Source organism: Desmodus rotundus, chromosome 5 (assembly GCF_022682495.2).
Source record: "Desmodus rotundus isolate HL8 chromosome 5, HLdesRot8A.1, whole genome shotgun sequence".
NCBI lineage: Eukaryota > Metazoa > Chordata > Mammalia > Chiroptera > Phyllostomidae > Desmodus > Desmodus rotundus.
Window position 1 is genome coordinate 12,795,553 of NC_071391.1, and position 22,105 is coordinate 12,817,657.

At 42.2% G+C, this 22,105-nt stretch overlaps 1 protein-coding gene and 1 non-coding gene across 25 annotated transcripts in view; both read left to right on the forward strand.

Annotated features, from left to right (window-relative positions):
• The first annotated feature begins 291 nt into the window (after positions 1-291).
• Positions 292-22,105, forward strand: part of CELF1 (CUGBP Elav-like family member 1) — a 68,229-nt gene continuing 46,415 nt past the window's right edge. For 13 of the 24 annotated variants that reach the window (XM_053925183.2, XM_053925181.2, XM_053925189.2 and 10 more), the window contains exons 1-2: positions 308-445; positions 3,351-3,420. The gene's annotated coding sequence lies outside the window, so the exon portion shown is untranslated. Of the gene's footprint in view, positions 446-518; positions 1,986-3,350; positions 3,421-13,569; positions 13,701-22,105 lie in introns of those variants that run through there. The other 11 variants (XM_053925182.2, XM_053925202.2, XM_053925185.2 and 8 more) reach the window with 6 other exon arrangements.
• LOC112303487 (U1 spliceosomal RNA) lies at positions 9,916-10,083 on the forward strand. The gene has a single exon (XR_002974643.2). It is a non-coding gene; the product is annotated as a U1 spliceosomal RNA (small nuclear RNA).

Consider the following 22,105-nt stretch of genomic DNA (forward strand, 5'->3'; position numbering starts at 1 on the left):
TTCAGGTTCTCAGGCAGGGGTCTTCCCATTCTTCCCTCCAGGAGAGCTCGGAGACAAAGAGATGCGCCCCTGCAGCTTCCGAGGCTGAGGTGCCCGGCGGCCCCGGGGTGTTGGCGCGGTTGCTTCTCCAGTCCCCAGCCCGAGGGGGCGCTGCGGCGCCGGGCGCCAGGCCCGCCCCTGCACCGCGCCGCGTTCCGCTCGGATCTGCGCCGCGGGCGGCACCGCGGTGGTACGTTCCCCCTCGCCGCCCTCCCCCTCCTCCTCGGCCCTCCCCGCCGGTGGTAGGTGCCGGAAGTGCCGCCATTTTGGGGTGTTCTGCTCTGGCGGCAGCGGCGGCGGGACGCGGAGGCTCCCCCGGGACTCGGCCTCAGCAGCGAGGCGGCGGCGGCGGCTGAGGAGGCGCAGGCAGCAGTCGAGGCAGCGGCGGGCTCAGGTGCAGCCGCTGGTGAGTGCGGCGGCCGCGTGATAACGGGCCGCTGGTGGGAGGGAGCGAGGGAGGGAAAAGAGGCTGGAGGGAGGCGCCGCGGGGCGGGTCCGGTCCGGGCGGCCGCGGGCACAAGGCCCTCCGGGCGCGGCCGCTCTTCTTTCCCCGCGCCCCGGGGGCAGGTCTGGGATCTCCTCCCCGCGTGTCGGGGTTCTCTGCTCCCCGGATCCCGCCGCGCTTGCCCGGCGCGTGCCCCCGAGCCCAGAGAGACCCGCCCTCCTCGTGGCCTCTCTCCGTCTCCTCGCGCCCTTTGCCTTCACCCTCCGGACTCAGAAGCCCTCGTTCTCTGCCTGGGGGTAGTAGCTCCGTCCTCTTTTTTCCGGCCTCCGTGCCAGACCCAGGATGCCTGCCCGGGACACCGCTCCCCTGCTCCTGTCGCCCCACATGTGCTGCTAGGTGCTCTCCCCCGGGGGTGCCCCGGGACCCCTGCCTCTGGGGGGCAGCGCTCCTCCTCTGGAGCGCGAGAGCCTCGCTTCCTCGCCCCAGATCCGCTAGGGCCTTGGCTCGCCCTCCCCCCACATCAGGTGTTCACCCAGTCGTGGCCTAGAAGCAGGGCTGGAGGCTCGCACCCAGGCTTTCTGCTGGGCACCGACCGGGCTTTGCCTGCGGAGCCGCCGGCGTCTTGGTTGTGGCTCTCGGGTCCGGATGTTGGTGTAATTCTCTGAGACGACGGCGCCAGCTTTGAGGAGCTTCCCGGGGGTTTTAGTTGAGAGGGTGGTGAGATTTTGGTCGGAGCCCGTTTTCGGCAAAAAAATGGAATCTCTCCCTCGCCAGCAGAGTTAAGGCTGTACTTTTATTACCTGCGAGTTTAAAGGCTGTGTAACAGTTTCAGCCAGCGTGGCGTGCTGTGATGTCTGCAGGGGAAGAGGTTGCAGGTAGCCAGCGAGTCCTTGACGGGAACTTCACCTTTCACATTAAAGGCTTTTCCTTGCCTGCGGTGCTTTCTGTGGAATGGGGAGGCTTTTATCGCATTCTTTCGCCTGCTCCGTGCAAGTGCGGAATTTCCTAGAGCGCTCTGCCAGCTTCAGTCTCTCCTGAAATCCTTGGTGAGGACGGTGTCTCCACTTAGAATCGCCCAGGGCGCTCTCTGTTTTAACGGGGATCAACCCACGTGGAAAATCGCAAAGTTAGCATAGAATGCAAAGCCGGTGCTACACTCACCCCACCTCCTCCGGGCCGGTTTTTATCGTCTTCTAACTTCATAGCGTGTGGTTTCTGATGGTGACTGAGCCAAGGTGGCGTCTGGAAGATTTCAGCTGCTGCTTTGGCCGGGAAGTGTATGGTTCCCCCGGCGGTTCTTTCCTCTTGACTGTGGCCACCTGTTTCCATTAAGAGTGACTTTGGGCCCAGGGCACAGGCCTCGGACTTCTCTCCCACCGCTCATTCTCGCCCTTGCGGCTTTTCCCTTCTGCGTACCATCTCTTAGTGTCCGCACTTCGAATCCCTGAGCAGGCGGGGCTCTTAGAGATGGAATACCTTTTCCAGCGCCATCGCTCTTCAGGTGAGGAGACTGAGGTTCCCAGAGGTTAAGTGACTTTGCCCAAGGTTACACAGCAAGTGCTCTTCAAACAGCCTCTTGAGCATTGCTGGTGCAGGTGTGATGGAAGGGGAGGGAAAGGGCCCTGAGCTCCAAGTGCGAAGGCCTGGATTGTAAGCCTTGCCCCGTCAGGCACTAGCTGTACCGCCCAAGTCCCTGCTCTGTGCCTCGCTCAGGTCGTGCTCATCTGCAAAATGGAGGACACGGTGTCTCCCTCGCACGTGGTGCTGCTCCGCTGCCAGCTGTGGCCCGTGCGAGTGCCCGTGCCTCCGGAGGCAGGCAGTGAAACTTGGAGTCAGACGGCTTGTTTAATGTGTAAAACTCCTACTTATTTTTATTATTACAGAAGTTAAAGGTTCTTTATCTTATCACCCTTTTATATGCTATAGAAATGTTTATTTTATCTAAAGAGGCTTTAAGATTTAGTGATAGGTGATGAGTGTAGGTTAACAGCCACCTTTAGTAGATGTTGCTCTGTATTTAACAGCTCCAGCACCTGTGAGGTGGGGCCATGGACAGTCCAGCACAGGGGCAGGGGAGTTGCTCTTTTAACCGTAATGAGCTGGAAGAGGAGAGGAAGGGCGTTTTTTATATGTCTACCGTGTGATTTTTTTTTTTTAATAAAGTTTTGGGCTTCTGCTAAAGGAATGTGGAGTGTGAGTTCTGAATTCTGTGCCCCTTCCTGTAACTGCCCCTGCAGCTTCTTCAACTTAATTTGACCGTGAGGCTGGACCGAATAAGGAAGTGGGGGGCTGGAGGGTTGGTAGTGTGCGGTGGGCGTGGGCGTGGACGGGGACAGAGAAGAGCTGTCACCTGGAGGCCAGGGGGGTTTGGAGGATACAGAAACATTAGGCTCCTCTCTGCTCGAGGCTTTGGGTGCCCCCACAAATTGCTGTTCCCTCTCCCTCTTTTAAAAAACAGCTTTATTGAAGTTTAATTCCATAATTCAGTGGTTTTTGATATATTATTTTTAAATTGAAATGCATACCAAAAACTTGCTATTTTAACCAGGTTTTATATATGCCTTTTTATGTGGTAAAAACTACATAATACAAACTTTACCATCTTAACTTTTTATGTGTATAGTTCTGTGGCTTTAAGTACATTCTACAGATTGTTGGGAAACGTCTACAGAATTTTTATCTTGCAAATCTGAAAGTTTACATCCTGCCAACAGCACAAGGGCGCCAGTATTTCCATATCCTTGCCAACGGTTATTTTCTGTTTTTTTAAAGAGTTGCTATCCTAATAGGTGTGAGGTGATAGACATCTTATCTCATTGTATGTTTGTGTGTTTTTAAAATATTTATTTTATTTATTTATTTTTAGAGGAGAAGGGAGGGTGAAAGAGAGGGAGAGGAACATTATCCTCCGACCGGGAACGGAACCCGCAACCTAGGTATGTGCTCTGACCGTGAATCATACCGACAACCTTTGCTTTGCGGGATGACACGCAGCCAACTGAGCCAGAGTCAGGGCTCGTTGTGGTGTTGATAGTGCATTTCTCTGTAATGATGTTGAACGTCTTCTCACAGGCTTGTTGGCCAGTGTCTTTGCAGAAATGTCTGTTCAAGTCCTTTGCTCATTTTTAAATCATACTGTTTGATTTTTTTGTTGTTGTTGAGTTGCAGTTTTTTATATATTTGGAATTATTAATCCTGCATTAATGTATGATTTGCACATACTTTCTCCCGTTTTGTAGGATGCCTTTTCACTGTCATTTAAAAACTTAATATTTTTTAAGTTCAACGTAGTCTTATTTGTCTGTTTTTGATTTTGTTGCCTGTGCTTTTGGTCTTATATCTAAAAAAAGCACCTCCAACTCCAAAACCATGAAGCTTTTTTCCTACAGTTTCTTCTAGAAGTTTTATAATTTTAGGTTTTAGGGTTAGGTCATTTAAATGTTTTAAGAGTACATTCACAGTATTGTGCTGTCACCACCACTATCTTTTCCCAAAAAACTAGTTGGTTGGGCATTGTCCTGCAAATTGAAAGGTCCTGGGTTCGAGTCCCAGAGCACATGCCTGAGTTGCATGTTTGGTCCCTGGTTGGGGTGCATGCAAGTGGCAACCAATCAGATGTTTCTCTCTCACACTGGTGTTTCTCTCCCTCTCTCCCCCTCTCTTCTAGAATCAAAAAAAGAAAATTAAACTTTACAACCATTGAGTGATAAAGCCCCATTCTCCTTTCCTCCCAGCTCCTGGTAACCTCTCAAGTTTACTTTCTGTCTGTGAATTTGCCTCTTTTAGGTATTTCATGTAACTGGAATCTTGGAATATTTTTGTCCTTTTGTGTCTGGCTTATTTCATTTAGCACAAAAGTTTGTTGTTGTTGTTGTTTTTAAGATTTTATTTGTTTATTTTTAGAGAGAGGGAGAGAAATGTGGATGTGCTAGAGAAACATCAGTTGGCTGCCTCTTGCTCGCCCTCAGCTGGGCACCTGGCCAGCAACCCAGGCCCTGACTGGGGATTGAACCTGTGACCTTGGCATATGGGGATGACACTAACCTGCTGAGCTACCTGGTCAAGCAAGGGCTGGTCCTTGAGTCTCAATTATTTTTGATAATAGTTAGAAATTGAATGTTTCATGGAAGTTAAAGTATTTCAGAAATATAATTTGAATCAATTAACTTTCTATGTTGTCTTTCCCAGTGGAACTTCTAACAAATTCCAAAGTTGATTGATATTAATATAATCCAGTGTTGACCTACACACTCCTTCCTAGAGGTACTGTGGCATGGAAAAATGGTCAAAACGCAAGTAAAATAGAAACAAGGAATTTTTTAAAACAACCTGGAAAACAAGTCTTTCCCATTATTAAGAGTTGATTCTTTGATTTCGAGTCCTTAAAATGAAAACTTGTGGTTTGAAAGAATGGTGTGGCTCGAATGGGGTTATGAACACGGCCTGGGAGGGACAGGTGTGACGGCTCCAGCCAGTGGGCTTAACGGTTGCTGCCGTCACTGTGTGAGACCTGAACATTTCCCGGCCTGCCTTCCCATCTTTAAGAGACACGCCAGGCTGGAATGGTAACGTGAGAGTTAGTTGAGATAACTTCCGCGAGGCACTGAGCAGTGTCTGGTACAGTATTGATAGTGCTGTTTCCGTTTTTCATCTGCAGAAGTGGGTATACTGCTTATCGTACAGGTCAATAATGCAGTTCAGCCAAATAAAACCGCGCATTGAAATGCCTAGTAGTGCCGCAATAAAAAGTAGCTACTAAGTCGGTGTTCCTTTTGTTTCCACTTTGGGGTTTATTTTGTTTTGCATTTTTCCTTTGTCTTTTGTGACATAAGGGATGAGACTGTTCCCTAATGTCCAGTTCTTGCACATGAAATATTTTATTACACAAGGCATCCTTCCCCATAGAACCTTTTAGCTCATTGTTCCCTGTGGAATCCTGGGTAGTGTGGTTTCCTAGATTCATTTTTGCTCTCTACTTCATGTGATAGTGTTGGTAGAAAACTGAAAATACAGAGTGTATTATTAGGTTTGTAATGGGGACATCTGGGTCTCTTCCTAAGTACTGTATTTTTCGGACTATAGCACGCACCTAGGTTTTAGAGGAGGAAAAAAAAAACACCCCTCTCCACTGCCGCTGCTCCCCGCCCGCCCCCCTCTGCAATCCAGGTAAGCCACATTCAGAGTATAAGATGCATCCCCATTTTCCTCCCAGATTTGGGGGGGGTGCATCTTATAGTCCAAAAATACACTAGGTAGCTAGTTTTAGGCATGGAGGGACGGAGGGCTCTAATATTTGGAGTTGTAATGTGGGCAGAAGAGTTAATCAGTTTTGGTTATCTGCATTGTAAACTATATTGTATCAAGAATCCTTATCTGAGTTTTGTAATTTGCTGAAGACAGTTTTCTTGATGATATCTTTGTAATTGTAACTTAATCCTTGTCACAAAATTGGCTGTTAGACTCTCCTTAAAGTAGGGGTTTCCTTACAGAATTATTCTACTGTTATTTTTTAAACCTCTGCTACGCTGTGGAGGCCATGAGCATATATTTATTTTAAACTTCTTTGAGTTCCAGACCTGAAAACTTTCCAAGAATGCTTTATATCCATCATAAACTCCATATTGACTTACATTCTTTTCACTAAGGAAGTCTTTAATTCTCCTAAAAACTCTTATCTCACAGGCTAAAAGGATAAATACCAAAGTTTTCTCTGGGAATTGGGACGTGGATGATTGTTGTTGTTCTTCATACTTACCATTGTTTTAAAATTTTTTTACAGAGAACATTAATTGCATAAATATGAAAAGTTACATTGAAATTAGACTTTTCTCAAGGGATGAGAAAGGGGAGGAGACTGTATATAAGATAATTCAGCCTCTTAAATAATTTAAAGCATTTTAACTCTTTAAGAGTTTTGTGAACTTCTAACAAGACATTCAGTCAGCCAACCTTTACCCCACTTTACAAGAAATGGACTCATTTTCAGAACAACATATAAAGAGGGATGGTGAGTTCTAGTTAGGCTGCAGTGAGATCTGATGGATCTCACTTGCTATTATTTTTAACTTATTGGACAGCTTTTATTTTTATCCAAAGAGACGTTAGTAGCCATGTATTTGCTTTCATCAGGAGAGAGGAAAAGGCTGAGGTTCTTTAGGAAGAGATTGGTTTCTGGCCCATTTTAGTAACTCATTTTTTTATCATAATTTAATTTTCTGCCCAAAAGGTAGGGATTGTAATGTGTATGGTTTACATATAAATTAACAACTTCTTTGTACTGTGATTTTGTTGCTGGCAGTGTTGGCAGTGAAATTGGACCTCAGTTCTTGAGTTTAGCAAAGACAAGATTTCAAAGCCAAGAACTCAAATTATAAGAGAAAGTTTATTTATAAAGTTACAGAGGGCGTGCTCCTGTGAGGGAGAGTGCCCACTTAATTGATTTTCATGTGCCACTTTTACTTTGGAAGGTCAGTAGTCAGTAGTTTCATTTATATAACATTGCTACTCTTCAGCATAAGAATCCCTAAATTAGAAACTCACTACTTTATCATTGTTTTTTTGCCGTTTTGTTTCCTGTGAGATTGAAGCAAGCTCTTGTAGAGACCGGTAATGTGTGTGATATTTCGGTGATAATGCGAGGTAATAGTCTACTGTGAGTAGACGTTTTTAACCCAATATTATTTGGGCATCTGTGAAGTTTTTGCTAGTTTCTGTTTTGTACAGATAATGTACTGTAGGCATTTCCCAGTTTCTTTTTGTGCTTGTAGCTTTTGTGTGTGGGAAACATTCCTCTTTTCTGCTCTGATGCCCTCCTGCCACAGTACTATCATAACTCACCTATTGTTTCTCTCTCCTGCCTGAATTCGGTCTGCATGATGCCGCCAACTAGTTTGGGTGGGATACTGCCCGTGAGAAGCACGCGTGTTATCCTTTAGGCGGCCTGCCTGACTCTTGAATGCTATCTGAGCAAGAGTCTTAGGGCGTCCAGGGAGTGAAAGGACGTCAAGGTGGCAACGACAAGCAACTTGAAAATGTAGAACTGACATTCATCAATTACTGCACAGTGAAGCAATACTGCCTTTGTGACCATACAATCATCTTAAGCCTTACAGCAGGTTTTCAGCAAGGGTATTTCTTCACTGGAGGCTGTTTATGTGGAAAAGACGATTCCTTGGGTTCAGATTCCTTAGGTGGCTAGAGCAGGCGGAGCAGGTGTTGATTTTACATTCTTCAGTCCTTCCCTGCCCATGGTTCAGTTTCTGTGGGTCACTTAGTGCACAGCTAACCTTTTCTCGTGGAGGTGTTCTTATCTAGTCATTCTGCTACTGTGTCATAGGGTGTTGTTTCCAATTTATCAGTGATATTTGTTTTTCTTTTCAGCAAGATTCTAAGCTTTTTGAAGACGGAGACTGCTTTTTTTTGCTTAGTGAATTTCATCTCTTGAGGAGTCAGGCATACAGTCCCTACCCTAATTATACTCTGTGATGTAGCCCTTCTTTTCTCTTTTGTAAAAAAAACAAAACAAAACACATTTTATTTATTTTTAGAGAGAGGGGAAGAGAAGGAGAAAGAGAGCGAGAGGAACATTCATGTGTGATGGAAACATCAATCAGTTGCCTCTTGCACACCCCCACCGGGGGACCTGGCACACAACCCAGGCATGTGCCCTGACCCAGAATCGAACTTGGGACCGGCCTTGCGCTTTTCATGATGACACCCAACCTACAGAGCCATGTCGCTCAGGGCGGTCTAGCCCTTCTTGTAACAGCTTATTGCACCTAACCCACGCTGGGCAATTCAGTTTCTGCTAGGAATTTAAGATTGGCATTAGATTCAGGTCTTTAGGGAACAAACAGATCATCCGAATTCAGAGAGCTTGAAACATACAAATTTACAAACTCAGATGCTGGGGCTCAGCCACATTCAGGTTCATACACTTGGAAGCAGTGCCAGCCAGTCTTCTGCAGGGAGGGAGAATTATTAGGTAGATTCATCCAGAAAGATGTGTAGATGGAAATGTGTTACAGCTCTGGCGAGAGGCAGCTGTCCACGTGCAGAGTAGAAGCCTGGGTGCATAAAGGGTTTTCAGGTGTGGCCCTGTTGTACTTTTTGCTTTTGGGCTTTTTGAGGTACTCTAGTATCCTTTCAATTAATTCCATTTTTTGCTTAAGTTAGTTTTAAGGATGTGTCTCTTAATTACAACCAGAAGAGTTTTGAATAAGATACTCAGTACAGAGCTCTGCCTAATATTTCTTAAATTCACTTGAAGTTTTGAATAGTCAGTCCTAGAATCATTGGTCTTTGGAATATTGGCCTTCCCCCAACCCTCCAAAAAACCCTCACACTTGGGGTCTTGGCTCCTTAGTCTGTAGTGCAGACATGATGCATCTGTGATGTTGCTTTTGGTGTGTAGAGTGCTTCTCTCGGGTGCTTTGCCAGATCAAGATAGAAGGTTTTGGGGGGGAGGGGTTAGAAGTTTCAATGATTATTTGTTTATAACTGCTTCTTTTAGGCATATAAGATAATGAAATAACACTACTGTTTTCAAAATAGGAAACTTAAAGTGAGCCATCATTTTAAAATAATTTTTTGTGAGGCATATGGATTAGGTCCTTTCTTTTCTAGCTAAGTAACACATTTTTAGTGTCCTGATTGTTGCCTCTTTTAAAAACGGTTATGGACTTGAGTGGAACACAGTGCTGTGGGTTGAAAGGCAGTTGAGACTTTAAACAAAGGGTGATGGTGAGTGGCTGAGTGCCCAGTGGATGGAGTCTGTCTGGTCTCTGCTTAGTTAGTAACTTCATGAATGATGTGTAATAGGAGCATCACAGTGGAGTTTTTCTCTTTGAGAAATGTTAATGAGGGAGGGAGTGAGGGAAGCTCTGAGAAAGGCAGTTTAGTGCTTCTAATTTGATTTTTTTCTTCCTGCTTCCATTATGTGTCTGTTAAGTCGAAAGACTTTATTCCAGAAAAATGTAAAGTTTCCCAGTAATATTAGTGAGCAGGAATTTAAAAGAGACAAGAGTCAGCTTTGAAATATGGAATTGTATACAACCAAGAAGGAATAGATTTGCAAGGTAGAAAAGCTGGAAGATGTTATTTGACACCAGGAGCCAAGTTGTTGTAAATGTGTACCTAAACAATGTCATACCTTTATGTAGCGTGTGTATAGTTTTGAACTGAGTGCTGTGCATAGAAGTTTTGCAGTCCATAGTGCCTACTCGTCCTGGGACCTGCATAGTCAATACTCAGTAAATATTTGTTGAATAGTCAATGTCTAGTCTAATGGTATTTTATTTTTATGTCTTGAGACAGTTCAATACTTTCTCAAATTATTGCCTGTTGACGATAATCAAAGTACTTTAAAGCTCCAAGGAGTTTTCTGTGGAAGAAAGAAATAAGCAACTTTCCATTGAAAAACTTTTTCAGTTACACTAACCGGGCAGGGGCAATACCATGATCATGAAGGTGGTTTTCCCAGGGCAAGCAAGGCTGGTCCATTGCACTCTGGGTGTGCTGACCCCTGCGATTTCCCCAAATGTGGGAAGCTCAACTTCATGATTTGTGGTAGTGGGGGACTGCATTTGTGCTCTCCCCTGAAAAGAGAGAAAGAAAGACATGAAGTGGGCTAAGATTTGTACTATAAAAGTGTCTGCGATCTTGAAACCTCATATTGTGTATTGCTTGGACAAAATCAAAAGGCTCCTAGACAGCCCTGATTCTGGCTCTGTTTTCTGTAGTTCCAGAGATTAAGAAAAGGAGAATCTGATACTGCTGGCAGTCTGTGCTCTTTTGCTTTTCTGGCCAAGAAGTGCATTTAAAAATAAAATCAAGGAAATTGTAAACCAGTAGTAAAGATGAATAAAGCACCTAGGAGTTTACCTCCTCTCATGTCCAGTTGCCTGAGTCAGTCTCCTTTTTGTCTTTAGACTCCCTAATACCAAACTAATGTAGCAAAACTGTCCTCTGGGCTTGTCCTTTGCTCTTCCCCTTTCAAGTTTATGGAAAACAATCACGGAAGGCACCGTGTTTATTTGTTGTTTTTATCATACGCTGTTTCTGTCTAATAGCCTCTGGGTGTGTTTGTTTACAAGTGCACTTTAAAAAGCTCCCAAACTTCTTTACTGAACTAATTTGAGTTATAGATTGTGGCAGTGGGGTTGGGAAACTATTAAAAATAACCCTTTTGGCTGTGCTGCAGGAAAGCTTAGGTGAGTAAATGTATCAAAACTGTATACAATATTTCTGTGGAATATCTTGATGCCTATATTTCCTTTAGCTGAAGGTATACCCTGTCTCCTTAGATTATTATTTTCGTTAGGCTTGTGAATTTGTGATTTCTGTTTTATAATACTGTTATGAATTTGGTTCTCAATACATTTTACCTTAGTGGCATTTATACTTAGACTTTTAAGTAATTATTAGTTTGAGATTAAGGAAAGACTCAATTAAGGAGCACAGGGACACTTACTGAGCTTTGTTTCAGGTACTTTCTAGATTACGAGTTATTGTGGATCAGGCCTAGGATAGCTGAAGTTCTCGATTATTACTGTAAAATCAAGTGCTTTCTTTATTTGTTAATGTTCATCTGTCTGATGTAACTTTGCTCTGGGCTAAGTAAGACCTAGAGAAAGACTTCAGTCTGTTCCAAGAAGCATACAACTTAGAAAAATGTTTTCTTTTGAATTTTGACTGTTCCAGTTTTCCTCTGAACAAACCAGATGCACAGATCAGACTTGTAAATGATCTGTTTTCTTAAGGTATCTTCTAACAGAATGTGTCTTGGAGGAGCTAAGTGGCAGCACACATTTAGCTGGGAGTAGCAGTTCATATCCTTGAATTGCATCCCTTTGTCCACACACAGTGACTTTGGAGCAGACTTGGAATTAAACTTTTCTGTTCTCATTTAATTGGTTGGATTAATTTACAACAGTTTGATTTATTATAATTATATCTTGTGTCTGTTATATTACCAATATATGTAGGGAAGCTGAAATTTCTTGAGTAGAAACTCACTTTGGAGAACTTTGAAGTCTTGATAGGGAAAATACTAAATAATGTAATTTATGCAGTATGGTGATTTGGAAAGAAATGACATCATACATAGGTCACTAAAACTTAATTCAGTTTGTATTTATTTTATTATTTTTATAAATAGGGAGGGGATAAAGATTGACTTGCATATATTTAACTTTTGTGTAAGAGAAAGCCACTAAAACATTTTTTATCTCTTCAGAACTGTATGTTGCATGGTGATATTTCTTGAAGGCAGCTTGCTGAAGAAGTCACATCAGGCATTCTGAATTGCAAGGTCCAGAATATCAAAAATTGCTTTAGGGGAAAAGAAAAAAAAGCCTGCTGGATCCACCCCCAGGAATCCTAGTGGGTCCCCATGGTAACAGCCTCCTTGCTTACAACTTGTCACTGTGTAACTGTCACTGGGGTTCAAAGAAAAGCCAGAATCTCAAGAACTGTGTGGCATTAACTATTTCTTGATAAAATGCTGCTGCTGTATGTTTGCAACAAGCCTGAAATAGAAAGTTCAAGGTTTTAATTTCTGTGTTCCATTAATTAGATGCTTTAAAAAGCTGCCTAATTATGGTAAGGTGCAGCAGTTGGCAAGTGGTGGCCGAGGCAGGCATAGGAGGAAGCCATAGTCTCAGAATGTTAGAACCTTCAGAGATTTTTCTTCTCTAATCTTTTCATTTTGCAAATGAGGGAAGTGAAATGCCTTACTTAGGTTCACATAGAAGCAGAAGCAGGATTTCAGCCTGGGCCTTCTAATTTTCCAGCATACTGTTCTGTTGTCCTCACTCATGCATTGCATTATTATTGCATTTACCCATGCCTCTACCTTTCATAAACAAATTCTCAATTTCTGAGGTTAGGAAAGGACCTTAGAGGTCACCCAGGCAAACTTTCTACCCAGGGAAGGATTCTCTTCTATTCCATTCTGGACAGGTGGCCTCTGCCTTTTCCCTCTTTCATCATGTTAGGGGTTACCTAAAAACCCACAGCCTAAGTTCAGACAGAACGTAGTTTTACATGGATCTCCCATTGTAAAGCTTTGTTTTTCTCCCCTTTTAAAACAGCAGTTGAAAATCAGACCCGAATGTTTTTTGTTTTTTTTTTTCCCCCAAATTTATGTGTGTGGGGATGTATGTGGATGTGAGTGTGTGGATATGAGAGGAGAGGGAGGGAGAGGGAGGGAGAGGGATCAACCTGCTGTTATACCCATCTGCACTCATTGGTTGACCCTTGCATATGCCCTGAATGGGGATTGAACCCACAGCCTTGGCCTACCGGGACAATGCTCCAACCAACTGGACTACCCAGCCAGGGCCAGACCCGAGTGTTTTTCATCAGCCTGTCTGTCTCCATTTACGTCATGCGTGTCAGTCATGACAAGATAGAGAATTCATTAAAAAAATTATGTCAAACTTAACCTAGCACTTTGAAGCAACAGTGCCGTATTTGGAGCAGCCTAGTTTTTTAACAGGTGGGAGGGAAGAGATGATAAATGCTATGTGTTCAGCTTCAAGTACCTTATAGTGACCTTTATATGATGAGATGATTACGAGCTAAAAAACATCAGAAGAATACTCAAGATATTTTAAAAGCAAAATCAAAAGACAGATAAGCAGATTGTTTTGGGGTTGTTTTTTTTTTTTTGTGGTATGTTTGAATGCTTTTGCCATTGTTTAGAGTAGGTTCATTTACACAAAAGTGAGTTTGGGGTTCAAAACAATTATTTTGGTAATTACTAATCACATACACTAAAAAAAGGATATAGGTCCATTTTTTAGATGTCATATTGCTTGGTAGCCAGTCACTTGCCAGTAAGTGCTTCAGCTTTTATTTTACTTCTCTTTTAGAACTGCTTGAAAGGTGGTATTAAGTAAACAGCCGTGAAAATTAACTTGAGTTTTTTATACTCTTTAAGCAAAGCAAAAACACATACTTTCTAAAAAGTTGTACAGAAATGTTTTCAGTTTCTTAAAACTACAGGTATTTATTTTTTCAAAGAATTTACCTAGAAATGGAGAATTTGGCTCCAATATTAATTTTCCTTTTTATCTTACCAGAAAACTAGAGTGAAAACACTGTTGGCAGTCTTGCTGTTTTGACTTCAACATAGTAGAGAATGAAGATGTGGCTGAGTTTTTAATATTCTGGAATTTCATGACCACCAGCACTTTGTTGTTGTGTAGCCAAGGTAATTAAAGCAATCAGATATTTTAGTCATTAGCAGGTGTGGCCTGGCTCTGAAAGAAATCTCAAATCCTAGCTTTATCCTCAGTGCCCTTTTGTCTCATTTACTCTAAAACATATTTATTATTTAGTTGCTATTCTGGTTCTTAATTTGACCAGTGAATTTTTGCTTAAAGTTTAATGTACAAAGTTTCCTTTGATAGAAAATATGTCAGATTATAGTATAATGAAAGAAATTTACCTGTTAAGACTTCACATTGATGGCGGTAGGGAGGGAAGGACAGAGACAGACTAGCAAGGAGGGAGAGAGAGGGAGAGAGATAGGATTGCATCCTTACCATTTTGTAGACAAGGAAACTTGAGGCTAAGAACCTCAGTGAAGATGGTTAGTAGTTTGGGACATCCAGCTATTAAGTGGTGGGACAGGACTGGGCTACCCAGTTCACACTCCAGATACTGCAGTTCATTCCTGTATTTTCTTGCTTCTTGAGGCCCAGTCTCATAACTGTAATGAAATACTTTACTTCTGTAACCACTCCCTTTCATGTGGCAGTATACTTTTTAACTATTAATGAGAATGTAAATTCAGTGTCTCATTCTAGAAGTTCTTACCTTTGAGAGCTTTAGAAAAATAGGCAAACCTGTTAACCACCCCGATGAGATACTGTTTGTGTACCCCACCTAAACTATTGACCTGTGTTCTTACTGAAAAGCAGGACTGATTTAACCCTAAGAGAGGTGACATGGAAATGTGATGACAAGCTGGGTAGCATTCATAGCATCCTTACGTTTTTAAGAAGAAATGTGAGGGTCACAATGGAGTTCTTACAGGCAGACAGGTGGAAGTACCCCTCCCATGGATTATTTAGTAGATGAGAAAACTGTATGTTACATTTTTACTTGGTTCCATAATGAGACATGATGTGAGTAGACTTCCATCTCTTTTTAAATTTTCTTCCCTGAAAGTCTGGTCCCCCTTTCCCCAGTTCCCATGGCCCATAGCTATCCTTTTGGCTCTGATGTTTCTTCTTAATTCTGAACAGCTATATTCCATGAGCTCCTAGAAAAAAGACAAAGAAAACATCAGTCTCTCCAGACTGCCTTGCAGTCAGTGCCACAGTTGCCAGATGGTCTGACCTGTGACCCTGTCTTCTTTTGATTGTGCCCACATTGAACCGCATCCCAAATGCTATCTTGATATATGTCCTCATTATCGATCTTGATTTTTAAGCTTCCATTTACAGTTGATTCACAGTCGGGGAGAGCCATGTTCAGAAACTTTTTCTGATGGCCTGAGTTTTCTTCTGTTTCATCCCTTTGCTTCTATTTATGTTCTTTGTATCTCTTCTTCCTTGAGCTTGCACCTTTTGCATAGTTGACTCTGTTATATCATCTTTGGGGCTGCAGAATAAAAGTTGGAAGATTTTAAAGTTAAAGTTCCCAGAATAATGTTGTCGCCCACATTGCACATATGTCACATTTTGAGTTTACTAGTTAAGCCTCTAAATATGTGCTTTATATACAGTATGTGCAGTGTGATGACTTAGGTTGCCATGAGAACCTAAAAATTTTAGGCTTAAATGGTTCAGTAACAGACACATTTTTTTCTTTTATTGCCTTAGAAGAAAGGTAGTTTTTTTTCTGTTATCTAATATACTTTTTACAAATTGAAATATTAGGCCGTGACCATTCTCATATATCGTTTCTTGCTAATAGTAGGATGGGTGGCTTCTTTGTCTATTATCAGTCTCCTTCATTCCAATCTCCCATGCTCTAGTTTGTTCCCTCTGCACCTGTCTCTTGTTACTCTTCCTGCTACAGGATAGGGTTAGAAGTAGGAAACTGGAACCTTTTAAAAAGAGTGCACCTGGAGAGGGATTGTCTATCTAGTGGGGTGTCCCTAAGCACACCTAAGGAATTCTTCTCTCATGCAAGCCCCGAGATGAGCTTGTAGTGGTAAAATTTGCTTGAAAAGTTAAAAAAAAAAAAAGCATTGTAATGTCTGTCTAAAAAATTCAGGTTCACTTTGATTTGGAATACATTATTTTGATTAATTTCTTGATCAGGATACTTGTTTATTCTTGGCTGGGTTTAGTCACGAAGATGCCCTTTTTGGCCAGCAGTATGAGGGAGATGACAAGATGTTAGAGATGGAACACGCTGTATTGTTTAGTTTTGGGTTCTTAAACCTGTTTTGGATCAGGGCCCCCTTTGAAAAATCTGGTAAAAAGCCATGGACTTAATTTCCCTATAAATATAAACAAATAAGTATATAAACATAGTTTGCATATATATGTAAAATTGTTTACATAATATAAGGAAGTTTATGGAATCCATGAGATAGCCATAGATTCCATAGGTCTGTGGACTCCTGATCTGATCCAGTGCAGTTTTTCACTTGATGAAGCGGGTCCAGAGAGGAGAAATAACTTGGCCAGAGGCTGTACTGTGTGACCATAGCTGTGCTCATACCCCCCAAAACAGCGTATCGGTTCGTATCAGGAATCGACGTTGTTATAACAGGGCTGCTCAGAAAAATTAACTATATAAGCCACTACATACAGTTAAGAGGTTTTTAATAAAATGTTGAACAGTTGGGTGCCTGTGTTTTCTGGGACATGAAAGTGCCACTGCTGCAGGCATCCTGGTGCTTGTCTTTTCCCTTTGGGTGTTGGGTGTGTCTGACAGGGTGTGGGCAGGGCTCTGCCTGGCACTAGGCAATGGAGGTATTTGCTCTCATGAAGTACCCTTTGCTGCTCATCACCACCACATCACCTGCAAGGGGCAAAGAGAAAAATGTCAAAATTTCAAATGGTTAATTTGCTGATATAATGTATTGAAGTAAGCGAGTATAGTGGACCAGATAAATCTTAAAAATTTGAAGGATTTTTTTCTTTTAGGGAAAGTGTGTTATTGGGGAGCTACCTAGTACATTTGTGTTTGTGCCCCATAAGCTTGGGTTGTGCACACATGTACACCAGACAGTTCAGTGATGGAAAGGAGCTGCGCAGTGCTCTTTTTTCTTTGGAGCCTCCCTTAATGCCTGGATGACTTCGCGGTGTTCTGTAATCGAGGACCTCAGAGGACATCAGCATCAGCATTTGTAGTTCTGCCATTTTGTCTCCCTGTGGCAGGTGTTTGTTTTTCCCTTAATGGTGGCGTAAAATTTTCTCAAGGCTAAGCAGAGATTTCTGAGATGGAAGAATATTTTCCTGAAAGTATTATGTGAGAGATGTTAGAGTGGATGCTGAGTTATGGTCTAAGTTTATTTTTATCTTTCTTTAGAATATATTTTCTGTAAAAGTGAGCAAAAACTATTATAATTTTGCCTCTATAAGCAGTGTGCTATTAATTTCATACTGTTGAGAAACATTTTAGGTTTAAGTTGTTACACATTTTTAAATTATATCCTCAAGGAACTTGAGGAATGGAAGAACCTCACATTAGAAACCCTGTAGTCCAAACCCTCTACCCTCACGTTTAAGATAACTGCAGGTCCCCTTAGCGAGAGTGCTGATAGGTGGGACCCCTGGGGGCTATAGGCCTGCCTGTCCTCAGTCTTTCTCTCTCAGTTTGCATAGCATTTATAGTTTGTATCCCACACATTAGGCCTTGTCCTATATTATTCAGCCTTTATTATCTCATGTGTTAATCTTAGCCAAGAACTAGATAATAAGTATTGGGAGTCAGTGATAGCATGGCTCACATTTGTTCTGTAGCCTTGCAGGACTGAATGAATATATAGACAGTGTGCAGTAAGTACTGGTTGATTTGTTAACAGTAGCTCCGACCAGGGTGGCTTAGTTGGTTGGGGTGTTATCCTGTAACCGAAAGGTTGCTGGTTTGATTCCCGCGTGGGGCACATGCCTGGGTTTGTGTGCAGGAGGCAGCCAATTGGTGTTTCTCTCTCACATCAGCGTTTCTTTCTCTCTCTCCCTTCCCCACTCTCGAATGAGAATAAAATAAATCTTTAAAAAAAGTACCAAAGCATAGAATCATTTGATCCAATCAGCTGTGCATTTTTAAAAAATCTGTAGAGTGTTCGCTCTGCTCGGAAATTAGGCTTTTCATATATTTCACATTGAGATGAATCTGAATGAATTGTTCTAAGCAAAGTAGTTTTTGGAATATAAATACATATTTGGCTTCTGATTGTATAAGCCAGCATCCTGGGAAATATATTTTTATTATATCAGAATTTATTTTAACTTCTACCAACCAGAAAAAGGTAAGAGACCCTGAAATATAGCCTGAGAATTGGAATGTAACAAAAGGAGCCGTGAAGGTTAGGCTCATTCACGTCAATGGGAAATAACCTTTTTTGTGTGTTTTAAATTCCCAGAATTTAAGTGATAAATTTAAGCATCACGGGTACTGCTGATCTGGTAAGAGTCTGACCCAGTAAAGTATTCACAATGTCTTTTCTGTTTGCCTGGGCTGAGCGATTCTTGGTGTAGGTGACTGAAATTATTAGGAAGTTCCTTGATTGAAGCAGAGTCTCTCAAACCTTTCTTCAAGTACCAGCCTGTGTGTCTCTGCCTTTTGTGTGGAGCATGTGAACAGAGTGCATGTGTGCATGAGATAATTGGGCTTTCACTAATGGTCCCTTTTCAGCAACCATGTATGGGTAAAGCTGTGCAGGTCTCTGCTCCTCCCTCTCTGAGCACCGAGCAGGATCTGTTCTGCTGAAGCTGCTGTTCCACTTTTCAGCTTTCTATATTTGTACAGCAAGAGCAAGCGCAGCCCACTAGCTAGGCCGTGTGGCTGCCCTGTGTACCCACATTGGCTCAGGGGCCTGCTCAGGGCTCAGCCAGGGCTCGAAGTCTGTGTTCTTACGTGCGTCCATCTGTCTGTCTGTGTACGTTTCTGTGGAGGACTCAGGTTTTCAAGTTAAAGAGGTGACCTGTTTGCCTTTGTTGTCTTGTTTTGTCAATTATAAATTGTAGAGAATGTTTGAGAAACTTTGAGGTGGGGCGTGGAGGCAAGATTTGTATTATTTAACAAAATATGTTTTAGGAAGGGGATGCCAAACTGGTAAATAACAGTGTCAGAAGTGGTCTTTGGGTTCTCTCTTAGCAAACTTATCTCATTAAAGTAGTCGTCATCTTTTTTTCCCCCTTTTGATTTTTTGGGGTCACAAAGATCAATTCTTAGGGGTGGAAATGAATCCTTTCCTGGTACAGACTTAAGCAGAAAAGTCTGAGACACCTCTGTGCCCTTAAGAAATGATTTTGTGTCCTAGGGGCCAAGCCTCCTGGCCCTCCGCTGGGAAAGGGACTGTGGGAACTGCCCCATTGGCTTTGGGCTTTGCAGCGGTCTGTGCTGTGTTTGCACGCTGCACAGTGCTTTCTGAAGTCTGGCCTCACTGCAACAGGGCTTGCAGTGTGTCTTGGTGTCATGCCTATTTAAGGAATGGTAGGGGACAGGACATGTAGACAGATTTCAGGCCATTTCCAAAACAGTATTGGGTTAAAAGATGCTTTCATAATTTGTTATGAGATACTCTGATTAGAGAGAAATGAATTCCTCACTCTTGGTCAACTTAAGTCTAAATTCAAGTTTGTTTGTTTTATACTTTACTCCCCTCCCCCATCACCCCATGAGTCATAAGCATGCAGACTTGGGAATAGAACATGTCAGCTGAGTAGGGATGAGACAGTTCTCTGCACATACTTGTAACTGTGACCGATGAGGAGAGAAAAGGACTCTAAAAGCTAGAGAAACACATTCTCCGTGCCTTGTGGTATGATTGCAAAGTTCCTTGCTACTATTTGCTAATGTATTCTGACTCTGAATCACTTAGGAATCTGCTTTGCCACTTGTCCATTGTTGGCTTTGATTGTGTGGGTGTTTGTTTAGGGCCTAGGACCTGGTACTGAGCCTCTCAGGGGTCCTGCATACCTAATGACTTTCTGTTGACTGTGGCGTTAAATAGGCTTTATCGTCCCCTTCTTGGCAACTCCTAATACCCATCTCATGGGTACCATCCTACTAGTGTTTTCTCATTTATACCGTGAATTGCTATATGCTCTTTGTAGGGTCTGTCACTGGGGATTAGCCTCAGTGACAGCTCTTTGATATTACAACTCAACCTCAGGAAAGGGCAGTGTGGCTAGCACATCTCTACTCCACTTTTCCTTTTATTCTTGATCTTTTAAAGAAATTTATAATTTCCCTGGTCTCATTTTATTAATCATCTTATCAAAGAAGAAAACATTTTGGGACTCATCCTGTTTCACCATAGGCGCCAACCTTAGAACCTGGAAGAATAATGATAGAAAACATTTACTGAGCACTTTGATGTTCCAGGAACTGTTCTCAGTGCTTTCTATATGTAAACCCTTTAATTCTTACATGCACCCTGGAAGGTGATACTACTGCTGTAACCATTTTCCAGCCGAGGATACAGGTATAAAGAAATTAAACAATTTACCCAAAGTTACCTGGTTAGTAAGCAGCAAAACTGGGATTAGAAAGCAGTGGTGTGGCTAGAGTCTGAATGTAGGGTATATTGTACGCTGACAGTAATAAATATGTGTCATTTTATTAATACATTTGAAATATTGGGTTATTGAATGATGAATCAGTCTAATCCAGTTTTGTGTTAGAATTTCCTTATGAAAATGACTCTATGACTCTAGTTTTGTAGGTCACTGTCGACAAATTCATTTATTGATGATAAAGAACTACAAGGCAACTAGCAAGTCCTTGGGTCATCCCCAAAATTACTAGTATGCTAGTGCCAGACTGTTTACTGAAGATACTAAAAGCAGAATGTTAGCTTCCTTAACTCTTGTTCCCTGCACTACACATCCTCAAGAGATGCCCTCAAAGGGGGAGCATAGGAAAGGCACGTTGGCAAGTTTTGCCTAATCCACTAACCTTGATCTGTGTGAGTATAACAGGGTAACAGGAAGGTCTGTTCAAAAGAAACAATGAGGGGGACTTAGGGCAGGCTGAGTAGTTTCAGTGGAGGGTAACAAAAGTGATGTTCTATCTTAGACAATGTGGCTGAATAGCTGAGAAGTTTGATGTGGATAGGGAAATAAGATTTAGTTCTCCTGAGATGTTTTAGTCTCTCTCTGTCTGTCTCAAACTGATGGCAGGTTATTCTTTGCCATATATACTTTCCCTTGGATTTATGCCGTCCTAAGTTTTTTTTGGTTTTGGTATAAGTCATGTCTTCTGAACAAGACTTAAAACTCATTAAGGACAGGGTTTGGGCCTTTTTTTTTTTGTACCCTCTCTAGTTCTTGGTTTATAGTGGATATTCTGTCCATGTGTTTTTGATTGATAAAGCTCCCATTTTATAAAGAGCTTGTTTTTGTAAAAATGAAATCAAAGCACTGACAAGTTTAATTTTGTGGAACAGTGGGATTTTTTTTTTTTTTTAAGGAGTGGTTTGAAGGAGGCAACAGATCATATAAATGGGTATTTAAATGTGAGAAGCACTTTTAGGAGCATAATTTGAGAGTGATGAAAGCATAATAATTGAAGTAACTTTAAAAAAAATGACAGTGTTAATGAGATACTTAGAATTTGCCCTGGGGTTGTACATCCTTTGGGATGAATCAAGCTAGCTTGAACAGACTTCCTGATTGGCTGAAGCAAAGGTGTAATTTTTGTACTTTCTGGCATATAACCTAACCATCTCGGGAAGCATTTGCATAGGAGTCTTTTTTGGTTTTGTAGGATTATGATATTAAGAACAGAAAGAGATTGAATAAAGTTTCCTGCTTGTCGACAGAACAGGATAAACCTCCTGAGACAGGGCCATATGGAAGTATCCTGCTTGAGTGCCCATGTATTTGGGATGAGGTTGGGGCAGATGGTACAGGCAGGGTTCTCTTGGCTGCTTGGTCAAGGGTTTTGGAGATGACAAGTTAGATGCTAGTGTTGTGGAAAGGCTGTTGTATGTTGTATGTATTGGGCACATCTGCCTAACAAGTGGAGTGAGCTCAATGAAAGGATGAGTTGGGTGGCGTTGGGGGGTAAGATAAGGGAAGAGGTCGGAGGATGTCTACCTGGAAATGATATCTGCAATTTGATCTTAACCTCCCTCCGAGATTAGGGAGAGGAAGACAAGATAGTGTGAGAAATAATATTCCAGATCCCTGGCTGCTTCTGTTCTCTTGAGCCTTCAAGGAAGATACTGCAGGACTGTAGGATTTTTCTGTTCAAGCTTGAAGCTGTTTTGATCCTTTTTGAGGTACTAGGCCAAAAGCTGTATTTATAGAACTTATTTTGACATCTTATCTCGCCCCATCCCTGTCTTCCTTGCTGGAATTCAGCTAATGGTACACTCAGCCTGGCAGGAAAGGTTGATTGAAGGAAATGTACACATAGAAATACAGCTGAGTGATTGAAAATGGTTCCAGACTTTGTAAATAGGCCAGTCTTAAGATTAGT